The sequence below is a fragment of the Protopterus annectens genome, chromosome 7.part0 (assembly GCF_019279795.1).
Source record: "Protopterus annectens isolate FY-2018-M chromosome 7.part0, PAN1.0, whole genome shotgun sequence".
Classification (NCBI taxonomy): Eukaryota; Metazoa; Chordata; order Ceratodontiformes; family Protopteridae; genus Protopterus; species Protopterus annectens.
This window is the reverse complement of record NC_056739.1, coordinates 414,161,970-414,188,011: the sequence shown is the minus strand read 5'-3', so window position 1 is coordinate 414,188,011 and position 26,042 is coordinate 414,161,970. Positions and strand designations below refer to the sequence as shown.

Here is a 26,042-nt window from a genome sequence, read left to right as displayed (position 1 = left end):
CATAGCACCTCCCCCACTGATGGAACAGACCCCTATGCTGAGTTATACACCTGTGCTTTATACAAGCACCTGTACAATTGTATTGACTCTGCTGTACCTGAAAGAACCAAAGCAAGATCTTCAAGGAAAACAAACCTGCCTGGTGGACAGCTGCCATTAATAGGCTATACAACAGGAGAAAGAAATTGCTGTCTAAGTGCAGGAAGGAATGGTCTCAAAACTGGAAACAGTCCCTAGACTGAAATCATTGTCACTTTACTCTGTGTCATACAGACTGCTCACAGGCGACCTGTCCCTTGCATATAGAACAATCTCTGACCCAACTTTGATGGAAACGCAGGACATTCGCAAGTCAAATGGCACACGGGTCACTTGATCAAAGTACCTTAGCCTGGTATGTGACATCAATAGAACTTGCAGGATAGACAGATTTGTCTCACACATGTTGCTCCACCTTTGGAACAGGCTTCCTATTCATGTTAAACAAAGCCTTTCATTGGCCCTATTTAAGCTCAGTTTGGATGACTGGATGGGTAACTGGAAATTCATCCCAAGGGTTCCACCTGTGTCCCTCTTAGACAAGGGCAATAGGTGCTGATTTTAGTGTCTACTTGAACCAGATGCCCTTGGCAACACAGGATGAACTTGGCTAGGCTTGTAAGGGCCCTGGGGCCATTAGCTATGTAACCTCCTATGATTCTATGTTGCCAGTCCCTTGTATGTTCTTGTTCACATCTTAAGAATATTTGATTTACCCAGTGAAACTTCTCGTCTAACCTTTTTTAACACCTTTATGAAGTTACCACTTAAGATATAGGTAAACACACATTAACAGAAAAGTAAGCAGGCAATGGTAACATTTTTCCATTTACATACATTATACATCACATACCTTTTTTCTGTAACTTTTATAAGTCCAACATTACATAAATTGCTGAGTTCCTGAATTCTCTTAAACCTCATTCCTCCTCTGTAACATTACTCTGCATGTATTCTTCCCACAATTTTCATTTATTTCTATGTAATTTGCTGCTTCCCTTTTCTAAAAAATGTCTTACAGTTCTTTTATCTCTTAAACACTGAATACTTTGAATATAGTTGACTTTGATTTCCATTTTCTAGTAATTGCTTTATTGGCAGCCAATAGACTTAAACTTAATAAGGCCTTAATATGTCTTGGCAATTGAAATTCTGTGTCTCAGCACAAAAGAATAATTTCATTAGTTACAACCATTTGCTCACCCAGTATTTCTGACAAGAGTACTCTGTATGGAATTTTTAAAATCTGGACTTTGTTACATACTTGGGAGCCATACATATGTCTTTCCCTTGTTCTTAAATTGCTTTTCCAGTCTCTCTTCGCAGTCTTATCTAATCTCCTCAGATTGGTTCTTATTGTTATCTTGTAATATTTTGGCTCTACTTCACATAATCAAATTTTCATTTAACTGAAACTTAAAATGACGAGATGACTTTGCCAAAAACTTGCACGATCATTCGGATCACCGCAGTTTTACTCCAGGAAAGGAACCACTTTGACACCACAACAAAATAAACAAACTGAAGCAAATCAAACTCACCCAAGTTGGGGGGGGCTAAACCCCCCACAGCCCCCCAACTAAATATACCAATTCTGAAATCGCATTACAGTGGGGAAAAGGGCAAAGTTCACCAAAGTGGCCAAGTGTTTCCTTTCCCAGAGTAAAAGTCTGGTGATCTGAGTGTTCGTGAAAGTACGTTTTCGGTGAAGTTATCGTGTCCTTTTAAATTTCGGGTAAGTGAAAATTTGATCATGTAAACGGGATCCAATATTTTATATGTCCTACTAATTATTCATTTTGAACAGCAGCTTCAGTTCTAGACCACTAAATACTCTACTAGATCAGGTTCTTCATTTTGATTCCCCTATCCCTTTCTCTTTGCCTATACTCCATTATCAATCCCTGGTAGGGAAGGCAGTCTCTAGCCTGCAATCCAAATGTCATCTTGGCCTCATCCCACTTTATTTCCTTTCCCGCTCTAGTTATTTGCTTTAAATATCTTGGTTTCTTTGCCAGTTTTCTTCAATAAATTCCAGCCCTCTCTTGTCTATTTTTTGTAACCCTACTTGCTGTCATCCCTACTGGCAAAACCTCCTTTCTCCATTTTCGTGTTGGCTTAATTCTTAGAATAACTTCTGCTGCTTTAAGAATATAATATTCTGTATGGTGGCTGTTATTCTCCTTAAGGTTCTACATACAAAATCTCAATCGGTCTTTATTTCTTGACCCCCCCCCCCGCTTCATCACCACCATCCCTTTCCATTTTGAATTATAGCCTTCTGATTGTGTTAATTTATGAGCCTTAGCTGTGTAGCTGGATAAATATCCCTTCAGATTAGGTAAACTTAAACAACCTTATTGTTTTATTTGGAAGGATAAACTTATCCCATTTAATTCTTGCCCTCTTCCCTACCAGATAAGTTCCTTCAATTATTTATTATTGTCTGCAACTTCTTCTCTGGTTGATAAAAATAACTTGTATATAAAACTAAGGGGACTAAAAACATTTTTACTGCTTGTATCTTACTAACCACATCTGTAAACAATAGCTTCCAGTTTCTCAGTTTTTGTATTTTTGTTTAGTCTATTCCCACATATCCTTAGCTGCCATAACAGAAACCTTTTTAATCCACACTCCCAAATACTTCATCTTTTCATGTACCCATAAATATGAGTATTGCTGAACTAATTCATGTGTGGGTGCATAATTTACAGCTATGGCTTTGTTTTATTTTTATTAATTTTATATCCTGAAAATATTTGAAACTGTCTCAAAATGTTCCACAACACTATGTCTTTTTCTGGATTTATCAGGTAGAAAATAATATCTGCAAATAAAGCCAATTTTTCTTGATTACCATACCAATAACATACTTGAATTTCTGACTCTCTTACTTTCTTTGCCAATGGCTCTAACTATAAAGCAAATTTAAAAGGGGAGTGAGAGGACAACCCGTCTGGCTCCACTGTTCAAACACAACTTATCAGAGGGGAACCTCCCACTTCAATTCATGCGTCCAATCCTTCACACATCCTCCTAAGCAACCTTATTGTATCAGGGAATGTAAATGCTTCCATTGTCTTACTCAAAATCCACTCTGTTGAATGCTTTCTTTGCATCAGGACCTACCAACAATAGTGGCATTTTCTTACATTCTGCTTCTCTCTGGATTATCATTGTTCTATCAGTGTTGTCAAATGCTTGCCTCCCCTCCATAAAGCACAGTGATATAGATCTATCATTGTTGATAGCACCTTTGCCATTCTTTTAGCTAGTATAGACATGAAGACTGTATAATCATGGTTTAAACTTGAAATGGGTCAATATGAAGGTGAGTCCGATGGGTCTTTACTGAAGCTTGAATATGCATCACTGCTTTTATCTCATCTTCACCTATCATAACTGAGCCTCAACTATCTCTAACAATGGCATATTAAGTTTTGCATAAATATTTGCATATAAGCTCTTTATTGATTCCTATATTTTCCTGCTTTATACAAATTTTCATAACACTTCTAGAATATCTCTACTACTTGTACGGGATTTCTGGTTATTTCTCTTGTTATAGGTTCCCTAAGTTTGTTGACAACCCCTTCTATGATCTGTTGCCCAAGATGTCATGCTAAAACGTTTTTGTGCTCTGGGGTTATCAAAAATAGTTGCTTAACACCACTCTTTCTATACTCATGCACATTACCCAGATATTGCTTTACTTTCTGTTTAGCACTCCACATTTGCTGGTCTTCTTGTTCTGTGAGATTCCCTGTATTCTGCAATACTTTAACCTTTGTCAGCCCTTCTAAGGAATTCATATTACTTCTTAACCATATCTCTTTATTTTATTTCAACCATATTTTTAAACTCCACTTTCATTCTATCCCAATTCTGTCTTGCCTAATAACAGTCAAATATTTTCCACTACCCATTCCTTAAATTCCTGTCTTTTTAACAAGTAGGTGGGAAAACACCAGTGTCTCATTTGTACTTCATTACCCTGCATTTTTATCTTAGTTTTTATCTGTGCATAATCTGAAATATATTTTCCCTTCTAGGTTCCCCTGATACATCCCCACTATTGGAAATCAAGTTCCAGTCTCTTCCTATAAGTAATATTCCATGCTGGAAGTTGAGTATTTTTGCCAAAAATTTCTTAAGCTCCCAAATAGCAGTTTTTAGTGGAATATAAACAGTTGCCAGTGTAATCCTCCACCCTTGCCAATAGTATTTTACTACCACAAATCTACCATAGTTATCTTTTATTTCCACTTCTATCAGTATTGGAGCCACTCTAGCAATGAGTATAATTACTTCCCTTTTCCTTTGTCCCAGATATTCTGCTGAATATCCATTCTGAAATACTTTTTTTGCCAAAATTCACATGTTCATTCCATGTCAAATGTGTTTCCTAGCATTACCATTTACACTCTGAATTTCTTAATATAATTCAGTACTCTTTCCTTTTTGTCTATACCTGCAAGGCCATTTACATTCCAGGATAATGTAGATAACAAAGCCATCATGATAAAAAGCTACTGTTCCCAACTGTTATAAGTGACACTTTGTGAATTTCCAACTTGTGTTATATGCACAACCTTGGCAGGCTGATCTTTTATACATTTGTTTCTTCTCTTCTGTTCTCCATTTAAACTTATGTCACATTTTTAAAGACTAGTGACAAGCTTATGATGGGTCCCCTTCAAACAATTGAAATTTCAGAACATCGAACCTTTGATCATCAAAGACCAGAGGATCGAAGTTTTGAAATATTAAACCTACAAAAAAGAAATCTAAAACATTAAAACTTATTTCATGTTTTTTCAGGGAGGCAACCCTTCAGCACCACCCACATTCCCATCTACTCAAATATACCAACTCTGAGATCACACTGCAGTGAAGAGAGTGGTAAAGTTCCCATTCCACACTGTACAGTGATCTCGCTTCACAAGGTTTGATAGTTCAAAATTTCATTCAACTGTTCTTCACAGATCAGAGGTTTCATGTTCTGAAATTTTGATCCTTTGAAGGGGACTACTAATGACAACATCAAACAAAAAAATGCATTTTCAGAACACCCACACCCCCATTAACTTGGAACAAATACAGATAACTATGTACATCTTCAAAAAATGAAGTTTAACATTCCAGATGGGAACAGTTGCCCCAAATCTACAGCTGCACCCACAGCATTACAAAAATGCATGCTATAGTCTGTCTTTCCATTTACACTGATCGCTGTCTGTTTTTTTTTTTTTATCAGTTTAAGTAAAATAAATTGTACACTGTTCTATTAAATTCATTAAAGTATTAAGGCTGCTTGGGAGGCAGTTATTTCTTATTCTCTTCCTGTAATTTAAAACTTTATTTTTCACTGAACTACTTCCCCTTGTTCCTTTAAATATTACATTTTCTTCAGCAAAGAATGCTTAAAACTCTCAAAATGAATTGCTTGCTCCTGCGTGCAGCTTATCTCTGTGTAAAGGAGTCAGCAATAAATCTTTGTCATTTACAGTCAGAACAGAATGTGCAACTGCCTTTTAGTGCAGATGTCTTAACTCCCACTGAACATTTGCTGTTGGGGAAAAACAAGGTAGTGTCCATGCAAATATAAGAATCATAGCATTTTTCATGGCTTTCATTTTATCTTAGTTTTTCACCCTACTTGCTTACTTATTTATAGCTTAAGCAAGAGCATTACTATAGCCACTCACCTTTGCAAAAATAGGAAAAAATATCCTAATTCTACACATAATATAATCAGTGCATTTTTCCACCCAACCTCAGCAGCTCAAGGTCACTTCAAACTTGCTTTTGTCAAGACTTTCTACTCTTCTTATACTGCAAAGCCTTTATTTCTTACAACTAAAAAGTACTTGTTTAATATATTTAACACATGCAATAGTCACCGAAAAGGCTCTCATGACATTTAAAATACCCTTAACTACACAAAACTGTTTTACTTTATATAACATACAGTTTATATCATGAAATGTTTTATACATATACTAATAAAAACAAAATTGTTTTACTTACTTACTTTTTACTGCTTTTAGTGTCATCCTAAATATTAGTGACACAAAGTGGGGTATATGCTTTACAGTCCACCCAAAAGTTTAACAAAGTCAGCAAAAGTCCAATTCTTCTCAGCCACTTTTTCTTGCAAAGCTATATTTCACAAATGTTGATGCTTTATAGTCTCCTATTTATTCACTGATTTCAGTGTTACTGATCTTCTGTTCATCTCCATTTCCCAACACCAATCTCTGGTTCAAGTACATGGGATTCTTCTAGTCAACGCCTGTGCTTTTTTCTATCTCTTGAGCATTTTCCTTTGGAACACTGGAAAAGGTTTCAATGGCAAAGTATCTTTATGAGCTTTATTGTCAGAAGAATGAGAAGCAGAATCCCCTTATGTTTGCTTGCTCACCTTTTGTTGGATAAACTTTTTTTCTTTCCTCCATAGCCTGTCCTGCATCCAAAAATGTATTTTATCTTCCAGGAAAAAAATATACTGAATACAGCTGGACACAGCAGTGTTAATCTCACTCCTGCCTCTTGACAGTCCCTGATTGCTGGATAAAGTTGCTTCTCTTTTGCCAAGTGTACAGTGAATAGTGATTTTCCACATGCTGCTATCTCCAGTTTTTAATATTTTTCTCTTCTGCTACAGTCTTGTCAGAATCAACTCTTTTTGTTGGTATGGTTGCATCTTTACTAATATAGGTATTGGCTGCTTTCTAATTGCTAGATTTGAAGCATACACTCAACGTTCCTTTTCAGTTAACAAATCCTACTGCGGAATACCAATCTGGTTGCTTTTTTATGCTTTCATAAAATTTAATACAGTCTGTTCCCTTCAGTTTCTCTGGTACAGTAGAAAGTTGCTTTTCTCTGTATGCTCCTCTTCTTACTGTACCATTTTTTGAAAATTCTTCTTGAGAAGTCTCATACTCAACAAGTCTTTTCTTCATTTTATCTTCTGATTTTTCCAGTTTTATCAGTTCATCTGAATAGCTAGGTAAAGCCTTTTTTATTTTTCCAACCTTTTGTTATTTCAGTTGATATACTTCAAAGTATCTGAATAGCTAGTTAAAGCCTTTTCTATTTTTCCAGCCTTTTGTTATTTCAGTTGATATACTTCAGAGTTGCATTTATTTTAATCACCTCTGAGCTCATGTGATTTATTTTTTCCTCTAAATTACTAGAATAAATCTCTTGTACAAAAGCTGAAGCTTGAACTGTTTTTTTTTTTTTTTTGCGGGACAGCTACATGATTCTTCCCAGACAGTGTTTTCTTTCCACCATTTCTGCTTGATTTTCTTTTAGATTTTCTAAATTTATTTTTTGCTGGCATCTATGCAGTGTACTTATTAGCCAGTAACCAAATTTTTGCTCAGGCTGACAATAGCTTTGGCTGATTCTCAGTTTTTTTTACACCAGGACAGCTGAAATTAAGCTATTGATCAGTGTGCAGCCATCTTAGAAACTTAAACTTGTCTAACCTTTCTGATGTGTAAAAATATTTATGAAGACACTTCTATGCAAATATCCTACATTTCTTTGATTTGGATACAATTTTAGTGGTTTTACATGCCCCACTACATTTTTCCTTTGTAATTTCCTATCCTATTTCCATTTGCTAGACCTACATTTGTTTAATTCTAGCCTTCTCATTTTCCAAAATTATTACTTTATACAACCTGCTAATTGTTGCTTTATTACTGGAACCTTCTGGCGTCTTACATTCTATTCCTTCTTAATTCTCTGTCATATCCTTTCAAAATTCAATGCAGTCCCCTATATTTTATTCAGCACATTGCGTTCTCTTTCCTCATTCCCTCATTTCTTCTCATGAGTGTACTTTCCTCTCTCCTTCCCACCATCCCTAGGTAAACAAAGTGTCATTTGATATCCTCAATCTACCTAATCCAATGGGCCCATGCTCAAACTTAATTTCTGTGACTTGTTTTAGGTATAAACTATATATTTTGTTTCATGGCCAATTCCTAAGACCATAGGTTAAACTTTTGCACAGCCTGATTATCCCCCTCCGTACTGGGGCATCATTTCTTTACTGTCTTAAATTCCTAATCCTTCCAGTTTCCCTCCTTTTCTTCCACCTCTCTCTTTGTACCATTTATTTAATTCTAAATTTCCATATGTCCCTTCCCATAATGACATCAATTTGCAATTCCTGCTCATTGTCTAGAATATCTGTTATCCAATGCAACGGTTTCTCCCCTTTTTTTCATTATTCATCAGCCATCCAACACCTTACTTCAAGTGTCTTTCCCTGCCTTCTCTTCATGGATTCCTTACTTCTGTCACTATTGAAGCATGATCTGATAAGGATATGGAGTGAGTCCAGACCTTCACTACCACATATATACCCTGTCTAGTCTAGACCAAGCATGTATACCATCTTTCTTCTTCTACTTCACTTTGCATTCATCAGTCCATGTAATGTAAGAAAGCTTTTTAACAGTTTCCATTCTGGTGTGATTATCCTTGTCCTAGAGGCCACAGTTAAATATCGTCCCCAAATTCGAGTCCCCTGCACCCAATAACATGCCCCAGTGAAAGATTATTTCTTTTAAAATCTTCTCTAACTCAGACTTTTGTACTTTGGGAGGGATTTCTATGTTTGCTAGTGTGATTCTTTTCCTACTCTATTGCTCACTAATTAACATGAACCTCCTGTGCTCATGTGTTTTTTTTTTTCCTGCTCCTCCATAACTATTTTAGACTGTCCTGGTATCAGAATAATGACTGTTCTCTTCCTTCCATTTTTCAGCATGAAGTACTTCTCTGAGCCCCTTCATAACTAGTTCCTCATGAATCTACAAATGTACTCCTATAGCATTACCGGTCCCCTTCCCTATGCTACTAACTTGCTTGCCATTCACATTTCACTTTATATTCTAAGCCCCATTTAATCTGTGCACTTAGTTTTTGTCTCCTGCATTGCACACCTCTGTTGACTGTGCAGCAGCTGATTCCCTTTATCCTATTTTTTCCTTTGTTTTCCCTTTTCTCCACATTTCTCCAAGTGCTTATGCTTATTTTTTCTTTTGCAGCACTTGACAAAAACTTTTATATAACAGCGTAACATTTTTTATAACTATATTAATCTGCCTCACCCTTCACTCCTTACTGTTTTCTTTTCAGTTCACAAAAACAAGACTCTATTATGGTGCTAAAATCCTTCCTAAAACTGAGTTATGTTTTACTTGTCCCCTCCCTCCATGGAGCAAGAATCTCTAATAAACCTTTCCCAGTGTCCTTCCTCTTCTCACCATGCTGAGTTGTTGTATCCATATTTCTTTTGTCATCTCTTTTTCTGCCCATACTACTTGCATTAATATCCTTTCTTTCTTCTCCTTTCATTTAAATGTTCTTTTGTCCCCTTGTTCTCAATATTCCTTCTTCACAATCACTAATTCGTGCAAAACATGTTAACAGTTCTACTCTTGAATATATTCTCTCTCCCTCCCCCTTTTCTTCATTACTTGGGTTTGGCATAATAGTTAAGGTCTTCACCTCGTTGACACAAGGCAAATGGTATGATTCTGACATTAGGATATTGTTATTGTCTAGACTTAAGATGGCCCTTCAAGGCAGCTAGCCTGGTATTCACCTATGAACCAGGCATTTGCCTTCTCCAGCTCACTTCTTACAAAGCTATTCTAAAATGCTAGTGTTCCCCTATATATCATTATTGCCTCCCTATCACTCTCTGCTAGGTCATCTTCCTGTCTATTTTCTTCTCCCTCAATTATCTCACTCTACCTTCTAAACTAAATAAGTGCTTCTAAAACTATTTTAGCAAAGGACCATCCATAATACAACTGCAATAAACAGACTATGGTACTAGAGATATACAGTGTAGTACCCATACCACTTGGATGAGATTTTTTTTGTTTCCTCACTTTGTAAGCTGAACAGTAAGCTTGGCAAAAAAATGCAGTGAAATAATTGAATTAAGCTGTGGTTCTGGGGGCTGCTAGTCCCATAAAAGCCATAGGGTTCTAGATACTCTGAGGTGCATTTTAGAGCTTTCTTTTCCAAAACCTTTTGATTAGATGATGGCCTTAACAAAATTTTGACTAAGGAAATAAATACAGTCTTATTTTCTTTTAAAGAAGAAAAACGTTGTGTCTAACCTTTAGCGTTCAAAACTAGCAAAAACAGTATTTCCCAATAAACTGAGATGATGCTTACAAGGATATAAAAATGCATATCGGGAAATACTTTCTGCCTCTCTACTAAAAAAATAACTAAATAATAGTCACTTCCCCTGCACTCCTCTTGCATTTGACTGGGATTAAAGTGAAAGAAATGACCACAATCATATGTTTGAAGTTGTTGCTGTCATGCACATCATGTCTCCTCACTCCTACCGCCCAAAAGAATCTAATAAGACTCGGATCAGGGACCTGTTTTAAATATTACTCTTATAGTCATAGAAAGTTGCTAGAATAACAAGTTTTGCATTGGCACGCATTTTCTGAATGATATAAAGCATGAAATGTACATGTCTGTCATTAGTTATTGCAATCCACAACAATTTACCAGTAAACCTTAAATCTTGCAAAGAATAAATTAAAACATGAGGCAAGATCCAAGACAGTTGAGAAGACTGCCCATTGTGCGTGAGTACACACACACACACACACACACACACACACACACACACACACACACACACACACACACACACACACACACACCAATAATTGACACTTGCTCCTTAGATATCTGCTTGTTCTCAAATAAATGCATAACTACTGTCCAAAATGTATGTTTGTAGTCCACAACTGTCTATAAGACAAACCACTACAAAACCCCTCTGCTCTTCCAGCCTGCTAGTCTGAGAATCTGTCAGAAATTAGAAAGTTGCACTGTTTTTTTAAGAAAAATGTTATTTAACATATTTGCAATATATACACTGAAAGGAAGAAATTCAACATCAAATATTGTTATACAATGATAGGAATACATTGAATCATCAATGTAATCTTACACAATTAACACATTAAGAGTCATGGTATTTCAATAACAACATTTCAAGGTTATCCCAACCACTGAAAGTCTTGTTTGATTTATAGATCCTTCACTGATCACTTCTTTTTCAGTTTTACATACCCTGGGATTCAGGAAGCCATATTTTCCATGCAGGAGCAGTGTAGGAGCTCCTGCATGGAAAATGGCCGCCGAGAGATTCAGGATAGTGCCATTTTCACATGCACGAGCGGGCCTACACTGTTCCACCATGAAAAACCTGCAAATATGCAAATCACCTCATTTGCTGGTGAAAAACATGCAAATGAGGTGATTTAGTCATTTACCAAGCTGCCAGGTCTCCATGCTAGAACAGTGTCAGTGCAGAAATGTATTCAGAAAATAACTGAGTACATTTCTGCAACTGACAAAATGGAGGCATGACAGCTCATGAAAAAGCATGTATTATGTACATTAGACATGCCAATGGTCTTAAAAAGTGATTAATAATTATGAAAATTAAACTATTTTTTTGTCCCATCTCGGCCGTTTAAGCATAGGGATTGTGCCAAAAAAAAAATGGGAAAACTCAATTTTAAGTTAAATCTGCATTTTGCCATTATAGTCAATGTCATGCAGAATGTAAACAATACCAGAGAGCACTGGTTGTCAGGGGGAAAGGGTCCTTTTTAGTGTGGTAACTAACGACCTACACACTGAGGTATGCAAATGAGGGGAGTTATACTGAATCACATATTTCTTCAAAGTGTCAGCTTGTACCTAACCGTGTAGGTGCAGCAATACAACAGTGCAAGTCTAAGAGCTGAATGACTTCATAAAGGGGTGTTTCATGCTTGCTGTAAGCTCACTGGAGCTCTGTGGCCCATGTTTGCCCTTAGCTAAGCACAGCTAAGGAAGGGGGTGTGCCAGATATGCCTAAGCAGTGTGTACATAGCCTAAACGCACTGGGTTTTAAATATAAAAAAAAAAAAAAAAGAGGAAATGGCAGCACTGTTTACATTTCAGCAGTGGGTATGTGTGGTGCACCTCGGGGCTTAAATAGGGAGGAACTGGGAAGGTCAAACAGCAGTAGGAAGGCAATCAATGAGAACTAGCATAACTTTCAGGTGGAATGTATCAGAATCAGCCAATTACACATGCAGCAGCCCAGCACACTAATATAAACTATGCAAACACCTTTCAGACTGTTTTTTCCCACAAACTCTACATCACCAGTGTACACAGACGGGGGATTTTTAACTGGTAAAACTAACTAAAAATGTTAGAGGCTGTTGCTGCTTTACTCCATCAATATGTGCTAGAGACTGAGGATGGTGAGGAGGAGAATGCCGATAACCAACTCACAGTGAGGAGGAGGAGAAGAGTGTACAGACCCAGGGTAACATACCGGGGCCTACATGAGCTGGAGATAGTGGAGCACTATAGGGTGGACAAGGACATTCTACACCAAATCATCCAGCTGTGCCATCCCTGCCTCACACATAGAACCAACAGAGGGGAACCCATCCCAGTGGATACCAAGGTATGTGTAGGCTTAAGAATACTAGCCACAGGTACCTTTCAAAGACCAACTGGGGATATTATGAGGGTCTCACAGGCATCAGCATCCAGGGTACTCCACCAGTTCCTGGATGCCATGACACCACATGCCAATGAACACATATATTTCCCCAACACCCGTGAGGCATTGACCAGAAGTATGCGTCTCTTCCACTGTATAGCAGAATACCTGAGGTAGTTGGTGCTATAGATTGCACGCAAATCCACATAAAAGCACCACCTGGAGAGTGGGGTGCGATCTACATAAATCACAAGGGCTTCCCCTCCATCAACTGCCAGGTCATGTGCGATGTCCAGGGCATTATCATGAATGTGTGTGCTGGCAGCCCTGGAAGCTATCACGACTCCCACATCTGGCATTGCTCACAGCTGTATCAGGGGTTTGCCAGGGGAGACATCCCATATGGCCATCTAGTGAGGGATGCTGGCTATGCACTGGAGCCATGGCTGATGACACCCATCAGAAATGCACACCTGAACTAGAATACCATAATGAGGCACACGCACAAACCAAGATCATTGTACAGTGTGTGTTTGGGATACTCAAGTCATGGTTCCACTGCATTGACATATCCAGTGGAGCCTTGCAGTACTCTTCAGCTACATATACAATAATGTTCATAATATGTGCCATGCTACACAATATGATCCTGTGGAAACAGCTGCAGCAGGAACAGCACGGGGCAGGGCCACACAGCCCTCTACCATTGCCAAGGCCAACACAGGCACAGAGGGACTCAGAGGAGGAACTTCCTGAGCCTGCCCCTGTAGGCAGAAGGAGGCATGCCCAGTATGCCCAGGCCTTGGCAAAGAGGCAACTCGTAACACACACACTGACACTGTAGGGACCCAGGGACTGATACCTCTCTCTAACTCGCACATACAGTAAAAAGGATGCTAAACATGACACTACCTGTGCGTTACCATGTATAGGGAGTGTACTGCATGCATCCGACATAGTCAGCCCTCCAGCACCGTCCTCAATATTGGCCCAGCAACAAGGTAAGTTACCCTTCATATCAATTACTGAATGGGGTAGTATGTTCTGATAGTTGTATGTATGGTATGGATGCAAGCATGCAATGGAATTGGGTGGCTGAATGGGATAGCAGCAGACAACTGATAGCTATATGGGTCAGCAAGAAATCCATAACAAATACCAGTGCCAACATACTAGGCAGTACTACACAAGGTGACAACCCCCACCGCAGTACATGTGATGGCCCAAATAACTGTGGGTGTCAATATGTCACACACATGGATCTCAATGAGGGTCACATACCCACCACCAGCCTCACCCAGAAGGACAGGTATAGATGACCATAAAGGAAGACCAGGCTAAGGCCCCCAAATGATGGCAATAGTGAACAGCCCCCCTCCAGACCTACACAGACATACCACAACAGGTCTGGCAATTGCATTTTAGTTCTGAAGGGTAAGAAGTCTGAAACTGAAATTTATGCTATGAAAATCTAACATGTGTACTCTACTGATATGCCTCCTTTCTGCATGATAGGTCACAATACAATATGAAATGGAAGCTAACAGAGTAATTGAAATACCAGTACAGTCATTGCAAATGTTTAAAGTCCTCAGGTGTGCAACCCCTCCCCACAATCCCATGTAGAAATGCAGTAACATGTAAGTTTAAGGAGTAATATCACTGGAGCCCAGATTGCCAGAGCTGTCCCAATCTACATTGCTGCATGTGTACAATATGCAGGGGTCAGTGTGGTAAGTTTGTTGTGTGTTTAATATTGCCTGGAAGTGGTCAGCATGTGGGCCTGGATGGTTGTGTTTCAGTGGCTTAGGTACATTACAGTGGTCGACAGGGCCATGTTCCAACAACTGCAGTACCAACCGCACTGCTTCTCAGCTACACCCATGTCAGCAGTTGTACATACTCACCATATCTGTCACCGTCGGAAAGCTGGACATGCCATGAATGGGGGCCCATACATAGAACCAGTATACAGGTGGAAGTAACCTACATAGAGTGCATATAAAATAACTGTCAACTGCACACAACTTTGGAATTATACACAGAGGTTAGCATCACATTAGTTGTCCCTCTAGTATGGAATACTGGTAGTCTGATAAATCAATGGCAGACCACAAAAGGCACAGTTATAAAGTAATGACAGGCTGCCCATGTCCACACACAAGCCAGCATAAGGGGAATGTCCCAGGTATATCTGAGTCAGGTGCCAGTAGCTTCCATATCACACATGCACTGAGCTCACCTCACATTCAGCCAGAGGTTTATCACAGTTCATATCTTTGCTGTAGGGGATGAGTACAGCATGAACCCATCTCCATATGGGAATACATACATGATGCTGCATGCTGAATAGGTGTCCCAAGCGTGTGTGGACCTAGCTGTAAGCAGCAACCTGACTACATCCAGACCTGTGGATCAGTATGAGCAGGAAGGATTGACAGGAACACCTCAACCACTTACCACTGTCACCCCAATGTAATCCACTGGCTTGTAGCCTGGGAACATTTGAGTGACAGAATGCACTGGCCTGCTACAGATGGCCTGCAGCACTCTCGAATGGCCTACAGTCCTCTGGCAAAGGCCCATGCCTCACCCATAGTGTCAATGTACGGAATGTCAGGGGGTCCTAACTAGCAACCTAACACAGTAAACAGAAAACAAATGCAAGGCCATGCTGACAAATGCCAGTAGCATGCCTCCCCATGTCCTACTTCAAGAACTGTGGACCAGGCCATAAATACTACTGGGATAAAGGCCCAACTATAGGGATACCTCTGAGATATTGTTTTCATAATATTATGAAGAGGAGAGAATAACAGAGGGGAGGGTGTAGAAGCATGGATGTCATGGAGTGTGTGAACTCTGAAACTCTAATGTCTGCCCATACTACTCCCTGACTGCAAACCCATGAATGAATATCCACAAAACTGCTTGTAAACCACAATGTGAAGGTAAACTGACCAGATATATGAATCCTGCATCTGGATAACCTGGGTGTATCTGTACATCTGAAAGGTATGGCCCCAGCAGGATCTGACCATCCCATTAAGTTGAAAAAAGCACAAGAAGGGGATCCCCAGCCAGCATACTAACAAGGTGCTGGACCATTTACACAGAACCAGCAGTCTATTGTCTGTAGCTACCCCTCCACAATGGCAGGAGTGTGCCAGAATGTGTAGTCTATATGCCTCAGAATATTGGTCTCAGCTTCATTCATCTTGTCTTTCCCTGGTAAATAACTGTGAGCAAAGAAAGATAACTGTCAGTATCTGATGACATGATACATCACAGTGTAAAACAGTACATATGTCAGAAAATCTATGCTACAACCAACCATGTTACACAAGCAGCACAGACAGCAATAGTAACAGTATCCCCCGTATGTTACACCCATTGTGCCTCCATATTGGCAACCTATCTACAGCTATCCTGCATAAGGATTCACTTTAGATTATCGAATTCCCAAATACTCAAAACCTATATGGTCGAGACCATATGATCGAGTTTTCGGAAACTTGAAACTTTAAAGTGAATGAAAAAAACAAAACAAAACATAAAAACAGTGTTTCTGCAGGGGGGCAAGCCCTCCTGCACTCCCACACCCCCATACTTAGATATACCAACTCTGAGCTTGCACTACAGTGAGGACATGGGAAACCTCCCATTCTGTGCTTCTGCATACAGTGCGAAATGGGAGATTTCCCTTTTCTTTTTGTAGTGCAATCTCGGAGTTGGTATATTTAACTAGGGGGTGTGGGGGTACAGGGGGGCTTGCCCTCTGCAGAAACTTTGTTTTTATGTTTTTTTTTTCAATCACTTTAGAGGTTCGAGTTTCCGAAAACTCGATCATATGGTCTTGACCATATGGGTCTTGAGTTTTCAGGAATTCGATAATCTAAAGTGAATCCCCTGCAGAAACAGGTTGCTAAGTGTAGCTGTAGCACACAAAACCCTGAAATGGAGTCTAACTTTCCCTGGAATGGATGCACACACTCAATATAGAAGGTCATACTGGGCATGCTCCTACACTTAGAGAAATGAAGCCCATGTCTGTCAACACAGTGGACTATAGATATCTGTTATTTGCAGATGTCTGTTAACACACACCAAATTGTACACCATTGATACTTCACACACACACACATACACACATTGGATAGGAATACCCATACATACCTAAGGCCAACATAATATGATATGTCAAACATATACACACAGAGATGTGGGGAAGAGAGAGACAGCAACAGAGAGAATCCCATTATGAGGCTTTTCCCACCCAGTACACATCCCATTGGCCTATATCACATGATGTGCTGATGTCATTCACTGTACAAATTCCCTTGGTTAGCCCTCAGCCCTGTAGTCTCAGTGGTGCTTGTGATAACTGTGTAAGACTATAATAGAAAGAAGTATCCATGTAGCAATTGTAATCTCAGACCTGTCAAACGTAAAGTTGTGTGTGAGTGTCCGTGTGTCTTTCTAGATGAATGTTTGAAGCCATTCACACTCATTACACTACCCACTGCCCTACTTTAGCACTCCTGCTGATGTCAGTCACCCTGAAATAACCATTTGTGCAGCTTGCAGTCCTATGAGCTCTGTGGTGTTTGCGATAACTGCATAATACTATAGTGTAGCAAACTAGTTAGTAAGGAGTTGTAATCCCTGTCCTGGCAACTGTGAAAATGTGTGTGTTTGTGTGAGAGAGTGGATGTGTGTGTGTGTCTTTGTAGAGACCTGATTTTGAGGCCATTCACACTCACTACACTTCCCTTACCCCTTCTTTAGCACTGCTGCTGTCACTCACCTTCAAAGATACCTTTGGACAGCTCTCCAACATATAAGCTCTGTGGCACTTGAAATAACTGCATAATACTATAGCATAGCAAACTAGTTAGGCAGGAGTTATAATCCCGGTCCTGGCAACTGTGAAAATGTGTGTGTTTGTGTAAAGACCTGATTTTGAGGCCATTCACACTCACTACACTTCCCTTACCCCTTCTTTAGCACTGCTGCTGATGTTACTCACCTTCAAAGATACCTTTGGACGGCTTTCCAACATATAAGCTCCGTGGTGCTTGCGATAACTGCGTAATACTATAGTGTAGTAAACTAGTTAGGTAGTAGTTGTATTCTCAGTCCTAGCAACTGTGAAAATGTGTGTGTTTGTGTGAGAGAGTGTGTGTGTCTTTGTAGAGACCTGATTTTGAGGCCATTCACACTCATTACACTTCCCTTACCCCTCCTTTAGCACTGCTGCTGATGTCACTCACCTTAAAAAATACCTTTGGACAGCTCTCCAACATATAAGCTCTGTGGCACGTGTGATACTGTAGTGCAAAACACTACGTAGGTGGGAGTTCTAATCTCAGTACTGGCAATTGTAAAAGTGTGCCTGTGTGAGTGTGTGTGTGTGTGTGTGTGTGTGTGTATATGTGTGTGTATCTGTAAGTTAAAGTATTTTGTGTCCATACACAGCCAGTACATTTCAAAGTGTAATACTTTACAACGGCTGCTGATGTCACTCACCTTACAAGTATGTTTGGACAGTGTTTTATTTATAATCTCTGTGGCACGTGTGATAAATGCGTAACAATGTAGTAGCAATAACTACATAGGTAGGGGTTTGAATCTCATTTCTGCCAACTGTTTGTGTGTGTATATGGTGTGTGTGTGTGTGTGTATCTATGTATATGTGATCGTACCTTAAAGATTTTAGCCCCATTTACACCCAGTACATTTCTCAGTGCCCAACTTTAGCAGTCCTGCAGATATCAAGATATCATTCACCTTAGAAGTATCTGTTGGCAACCCTAAACCATGTAAGGTCAATGGTGCATGTGGTAAATGCATAACAGAAAGGTCTGAAAACATAGTTAAATAGAGGTTCGAACCTCACTCATGACAAATGTAAATGTGTATGTAGGGTAAAATATTTTATGAAATCTCTCACCTACTACATCACCCAATGCCAGTAAATACAAGGTCTGGTGATGTTCCTCACCTTGGAAGTATCTTTGGACAACATCCATCCTATAAGCTTTGTGGCGTGTGTGACAAATGCGTAACACTGTAGTAGCAATACATAGATATGTAGGGGTTTGAAACTTAGTACTGGCAAATGTGTGTGTGTGTGAACAGGATCCATTGGGGGGGGGCGAGTTTTACTAAATTATTATATTGAGGACCTAGTATTTGTCCCAATGTCCAAATTACAAGGCCAACAATTGTCAAACACTGTAGAGGTTGGTGTAGACAATCCACAGCCCTAAATGTGTAGTGCCATGTGCAATGACTATGTGACAGTATGGATTAGTTAACAATATAGGCAACCCTTCTAATACTCAGATACCACTCTCCACCCAGGATTCATGCACAAACACACTTGGCTAGGCAGCAACCACTGTATCAGTAGTTCTGCAAACTGTCTCACAGATAGTACCCACGGTGTGATTGCAGTGGACTCCATGTCAAACCGATGACCAGACATGACTGGTGTCACACAGGGTGTGGACCTACGTCCTCTTATGTTTGGGATCTACCCTTCTGAGGTGCAGGAGAACACAAAGGTACCCTGTCTGATAATGTTTGCATACAAAAGTAAGGTGGGTGGTAGCATTCCAATCCATGTGATGTTGACATCATGCCCAAAGGCCCCTTGACACCTATGACTGTTGTCAGAACCCTGAACATTATCTCAATGCCAAGAGATGTGCCACCATTACCCTTGGGAACACCATGACTCACATGAAGTAATACATTGGTGGTAGCCCACTGAACAGTGACATTATTATAACAGAATGGGGAACACAGGTAGACAGTCAGCTTGCCTGTTGACCACAACAGTGCCACTGTCATTAGAAAGTACTTTGATGTGTTACATCTCCTGACTGTGTGTTATCCAGCAAGCAGAAGGACATGGCACCCTGTTACATCCCCTCAGTAGACCAATCAATGTGTACAGTGGCCCTTTTGCCATGTTCCCCACTGGACACCTGCAACAACTGTAGAGTCTGCAAACGTACCCCACAAAGGGAATACCATGCCTTATACACATGTCCTGTATGGACAGACTCCAATAACTCCAATGAATTCCTGTATCATACTGTCTATGTAGATGAAATCACTACCTCAGTTACACAGCCATGTCTCACTAAACTAGGTCAGGAATGCTACTTCTGAAGATACTAATCTGTCCACAAAACATGCCCCAGAGACCTCAAGCACACTTCCAAACTTCAAAAAACATGCATGTGGGACGTGCACAGCCCAGGCACTGTCCATGTTATGGAATATAAATCACAAACATATGAAGCAGTGCACATCACTGGCCACCCACAATAGAAACCTGGATGAGTGGATGAGGAATATGATACCCACCCCTGGGGACCACTCCAGTGATTATACTCCTGAGCCACACTGGGGACTATTGTCATGTGGCCTGATACCAGGTTATTCCCTTGGGCTAGCCTTGTAGAGCCTTCAGGCCCATTCACCTACTACATACCTATGAAGCAATGAACCTATGGATCTGAGTACTGGTGTGTGTGTGTGTGTGTGTGTGTGTGTGTGTGTGTGTGTGTGTGCGCGTGTGTGCATGTGTGTGTGTGTGTGTGTGTGTGTGTGTGTGTGTGTGTGTGTGTGTGTGTGTTGTGTGTGAATAGTAATCTCAGTGTGTTTAGTTGATAAATATCCCCTGTGGCTGTGGCTATTAGCAATCGGAGGTGTGTCCAAACCACAACATGTACCATTCTCCACTCTATAACAGATGTTGTAAATCAACATATACCTATGTGCAACCCTCAGCCCTATAATCTGTGAGGCATATGCAAGCACTGTCTTACAGACCAGGGAATTCCATGCAGATACAGCTGTACCCTGCCTAAGACATGGTGGATGTGTTACCACACTGCCATTCCCCATGGTCTTGCTGCAGGGCCACATCCTGGTGACACGCAGACACCTAGAACAGAAACAGAATACAGCATGTGAGAACACATTCACTCAGCACTTCACTTGTGGGGGGAGAGAGGGGTAAAGCTTGCACTGAATGTGTTGCCAAGACTGTGGCCAATATCTGTTGTCTCAGGATAGGTATTAGCATTGTGCAGTAACTCACAGTGGTTGTGTTTAGTGCTGTGGAGTTTGTTGATGTAACTATCAAAGGCTGTTGTGATTGTCGTCAGTGTCTGCTGCATGTCTGCCATCATAGATGCCTGTAGGAAATTCCATGAGGGGTCCAAAGTTGTGTTTGAGGCTAATAAGGGGGTTCAACAGTCATGGGACACCACCTTTCTCTGCAACAGTGTCCTTCTGTTGTACACTTTAGTAATGGCAGGGGACCATCATATTGTCTCCCAGTGTTTGGAGGACAGTGTCTGGGATCTTTTGGCTCTGGCTAGTACCATGCATTCATGTATCTGTTTATACAGTACATATGTGTATGATTCCACAGTCATGCAGCTATTTCCCATTGCCATGGGTGTAGTGAAGTCCTCCACACATTTTCATAGCTGCAAAATCAGCTTTGGAGAGGTTTTGCAAGGTGTTTACCTTTGTAGGGAGTGTGGCTGACGTTGAGTTCCATGTTGATTACAGCCTGTGTGGATCTCACCATGCAGGGATCGACAACTGTGGATGAGCAATAGTCCCATATTTAAGTAGTCAGCACAGGTCAAGGTTGTTGTATCCTCTACCAGGGGTCACTATGAGCTGGTCCAGGTCATTGGAAATGATGAATCCCAGGAAGTGTTGGGCCATTGTATTGGTGCTTGGCTACTTTCCCCAGGTGATGTAGGGGTAGTTGAAGTCTCATACAATATCAGTATTGCGTTAGACCATCATAGATGGCATGGTGTTGAGGAATGTGCATTGACAGTCTAGGAGCATAGCAGGCTATGGTCTGGATTGCACTATTACCCCAAGGCAGTTGTACCGGAAGTATCTCCAATGCATTATGCTGGGATACTAGTCTGGAGGTGCTCCTAGCCATAATGAATATGGAGGCACCACCTGTGGAGGTGTGGTGTGGTCCATGTTTGGGGGCTGACAGCTGGGAATGGGTCATAGCCTGATACTGCAGGGATGATGTCTGCTGCTGTGAACCAGCTCTCCAATACAGCACACGTGTCCTCCACTCTGAGTGCTTTGAGTGACTGCATCCTGACAGTTAGATGTCTACTTTTGAGCAGTATGACCCTCAGATTGCATACATGTCTAGCTGTTATGGTGGTAATTACATTAAGAACACTGCCTAATAAGGCATCATAGTGGTGGCAAGACCCTTAGCCAGTACCTGGAAACCCAGCGCTGACAGATGTAGGACATCTGTGGCAAGTCATTAGGTTTTGTCAGACATGCCATCCCAAGCAGAGAGGTACTGGATCCTCTGAGAATGACACAAAACTCATAAGCCAATGTTGCAGTTAATCATCTGTTGATAGTACCACAGCATCATTCTGGGTGATGGAGGTACACTGCTCAGGGCTACTGTCACACCTGCCTGGACCACATAATCAGAGAGGTCAACCATGTCTCTTGTCATGTAGTCCATGTAGGTGTCTCACAAGTCATTCACACTCACATGGATACAGAGTGATACTTGTAGTTGTTGTGGAGTGCCATGACTGGCTGTGTCATGTGCAGGATGCTGGCATGTGATAGATATTTGGCTGTTACCTGCTCCCTATTCAGCTTAGTGAGTCAGATATGTGTGTGCCTCAGTATTGAGTTACCCATGATCACTGAGTTGTGCAAGGTGGTTAGCCTTAGGAGCTTAGGGTGAGAGACACACTGTGTAGGTTAAATATGCGTCCCTTGGCATGTGCCATGTCATGTCATTTCTGAGTGGGTGTCTGTCTGCTTGTCTGTGCTGTTTGGGTAAATGTCCATTGAGTGCCTCTGTGAAGGTGGGTGTGTGGCTTTTCACTGTATGTCATGGCTGTCAAAGTGGGTGTCATGGAGAGTTATGTGTTCCACATAGTGTGGTGCAGGTGTTGATCTTATCCTCTTGACCTGTTAGTCCAGTCTTTTCTGGAGTGTGCATATGTCCACATTGGGTGATATACAGATAACTCTCATAGGTCTGAGTGTTTGGAGTTTAGAAGGAAGAGTTGTCTGTGTACATGAGGCAGTTGCAACAGTGCCTCAGAATGGACAAGTATGCCAGGAGGGGTGGACATAACTAGTAAGTACCAGGGCTACTTCTGTGATGAAAGAATACTGCTGACAGCTCCCAGGTGTGGTGCACTTCTTGATACAATAACCTGGTGAAGTGCCAAGCCATAATGCTATTTGAAGTGCAAGACAAAAAGAACTAGCACAATGTAAGGGTGGAACAGAAGGCAAACTGTCTGCCACCTGTAATACTTTACCTCAGCTGTGCAGTTATCAGCAGTTTTGGCCATGTGAAAGTTGAGTAAGCTCTGTAGCGCATGTGGTAACTGCGTAACATTACAGCAGACATAAGATAGCAGGGGAGAGAGAGAGAGAGAGAGTGTGTGTGTGTGTGTGTGTGTGTGTGTGTGTGTGTGTGTTTCTGTGTCTGTGTGTGTGAGTGTGTGTGTGTGAATCTGTCTGGCTTATACCATTTTTGACTTGTGTACTACCCTTCACACTTCCCCAAGCCCCAATCTAGTAGTCCTGTTGATGTCAACCACCTTAGAAGTACCTTTGGAGTAGGTGGAACTGTTTAAGCTCTGTGATGTGTATGATAACTGCGTAGCACTATAGTAACAATAACTAGATAGGCAGGAATTCTAATCTCCCTACTGGCAACTGTTTGGATGTGTGTGTGATAATCATGTAGTGTCTGGGTTACACCATTTTCGATCTGTGTACTACCCTTTACACTTCCCCTTGCCCCAATCTAGTAGTCCTGTTGCTGTCATCCACCTTAGAAGTACCTTTGGTCTAGGTGGAAATGTATAAGCTCTGTTGCACATCTGATAACTGTGTAGCACTATAGTAGCAATGCCTAAATAGGCAGGAGTCCTAATCCCAATGCTGAAAGCTGCTTGTGTGTGGGTGTGTGTATGGCTCATATCTTGTGTGGCTAATACCATTTTGATGTGTGCACCATACACAGCTGGTGACCACCTCCCACAGCCATTACTTTACATAGTGTGGTAGCAGGATCTGCCTCACATGCAGCAGGTTAAACCAGTGTACAGTCCTCTGTACAGATGTGTCTGGAATATACAGATGTTTGCAACCTATACATGGTCGGAAGTGGTCTGTGTGCCTTAACAATGCCCATGTATGTGATACTGTATCCAAATAGGCCACAATGAGTGTACTGACACATATGGCAGCATGAGGTATCATACCTGACAGAAACATCATGCTGATACGATGTCTGCCACCCTCACAGTTGGCCAGCCTTGTAGGTGCAATACATGAGTCCAGATGCTTGGTTTTACAAGTGAACTGTTCATGTTATGGGTCAAATTAAAGGCTGTAAGAGGTGTGGACTGACATACTGTGGTCCTAATTAGTATGTAACAGTAACACCTTGTATCTTAATAGGGGTGTGTACACAATTTATATCCACTGTATACCACTAATGTGTCATGCATGTCCCTACATTAGGCAATTTGTCCAGCCCATTTTGCTGGCCTCTGTCCAGACGTCTTGGCACTGACAAGTTGTGAGGTATGCTACAGGAATGTTGAATTCACATCAGATAGGCACCAGTGCTGACCACTGTGATGCAATGTAGTTAATCTCAGTACAAGTGTACATGCACAAAAAGCAATATAGCTATTACTGATGGGTGTGTGCATGGTAACTTGCATGCCCTTCACATGCCTGGGGTATTGCCAGGCAACAACAGAACAATGTCATACTTACCAGCTTCAGGCTGCTGTCCCACATGCAGACCAGAGGGTCCTAGGTAGTTGTGAGAGGGAGTTATTGTCAGCAGACTCACATGTGCTTGTGGCCTTGGTACAGGATGGATGCAGCATGTCTGCACATTTACAGTACTAACCCCAATAATACACAATGTTCTGTCCTCACCATAGATGTGCACCTCTGTGCATTAGAAAACCCCATCCACAGCTGCAATTGGACCTGACACATGGATGTAGATACAATACATACACGTGTATGTATGATACATTAGTGTACTAATCCCCACTGGGCCCTTACCTGCACATTCCTTGTCCAGTGTGTGTATGTGCAACCCACCTCCACAATGCTTTCCTCAGCTTCATGGCTTGTGAGTTGGGTGGGTGCCCCAAGTTTGGTGAGGAGCTCCTCGATGGGTGTCATTGGGGGCTGGATGGCTGGGCCACCACCTGTGGCTAGCTGATCCCTCGCTACAGCAGCAGCCCGACGATGGGCATGGCAGATGAGGTCAGTGGACTGATGCTGCACCTACTCATAAGTTCTGCTTGCAGGCCGGCATCATTTACCCTGTGGACCCGACTGTTCCACAGGGCGGTCCTCTCCCGCACATCTTCTGCTTTCCGTTCAAAGAATAGGGTATAATGTTTGATCACAAATTGGGTGATGATGTCAGTTTTCCCAACAGAGAATGCTGGTAGGCGAGCCCTCTGCACGTTACCTGGAAGACATAAACAGAAAAAAGATCACAGGACCTCATACGGTTGTCAAATTGTACATCAACAGTGGATATTACTTGCAAATAATCCACACTACACCATAACCCTCCAATCTATCAAGATTATAGAAGCTTGCATTACACTCATGGCCCTGAACTATTATTCCCCCCAATGTTGGACACTTGATTGCATAATCCTCTATTCTCCACTCATTTCTATGTAGAGGGTTGACAGTGGTCATCTTCCATGTGGATGGTGGATGGATGGTGGCAGGTTTGTGTTTGACTGTGGTGTCTGATGGAGCTGTGAGCACATGCCTGAGCTCATATAGGAGGCAGACAGTGATGTTATTATGCCCCATGGAGATTTGCTGTTGTTGCCATCAGTAGGCAGTATGTACATGCTCACCATTGCTGAGGGGAGGAGTGAGGTTGATATGCATATCCCCCTGTACAACTGGGGTGGACAGGGTGGCTATGTTCCCTCCTAACCTGTCTGATGCAGGTTGCCTATATCCATGGCATGTGTGTATGAGGTGTTCTTTACCACCAGTACAGGGTGAATTGTGTTGTTTCCTCTGAGACTGACAACATATGTGGAGACACTGTTGCAGCTGTCCTTGGCGGTGTGGATATGTCTGATTTGTAGTCATAGTCAGCCTTATAGGAAGTCACCTGTGAACTTACATGCTTGCTCAGATAGATGTGGACTTGCTTCCAAGTTGTTGCCTGCACCTATTTGTCCCTGTACAGCCAGTATAGCAACCTATTATGTGGTTTGTGTATTGCTGATGTCCACCAAAGGGGATTACTCTACCTTGGTGGAGGCTAGTTATACAGGTCGGGTACTGCTGA

At 41.3% G+C, this 26,042-nt stretch overlaps 1 protein-coding gene across 1 annotated transcript in view; it reads right to left on the bottom strand.

Moving 5' to 3' along the window:
* Positions 1 to 26,042, bottom strand: part of LOC122805969 (baculoviral IAP repeat-containing protein 1e-like) — a 144,723-nt gene that overhangs the window by 33,673 nt on the left and 85,008 nt on the right. The window lies entirely within an intron of this gene.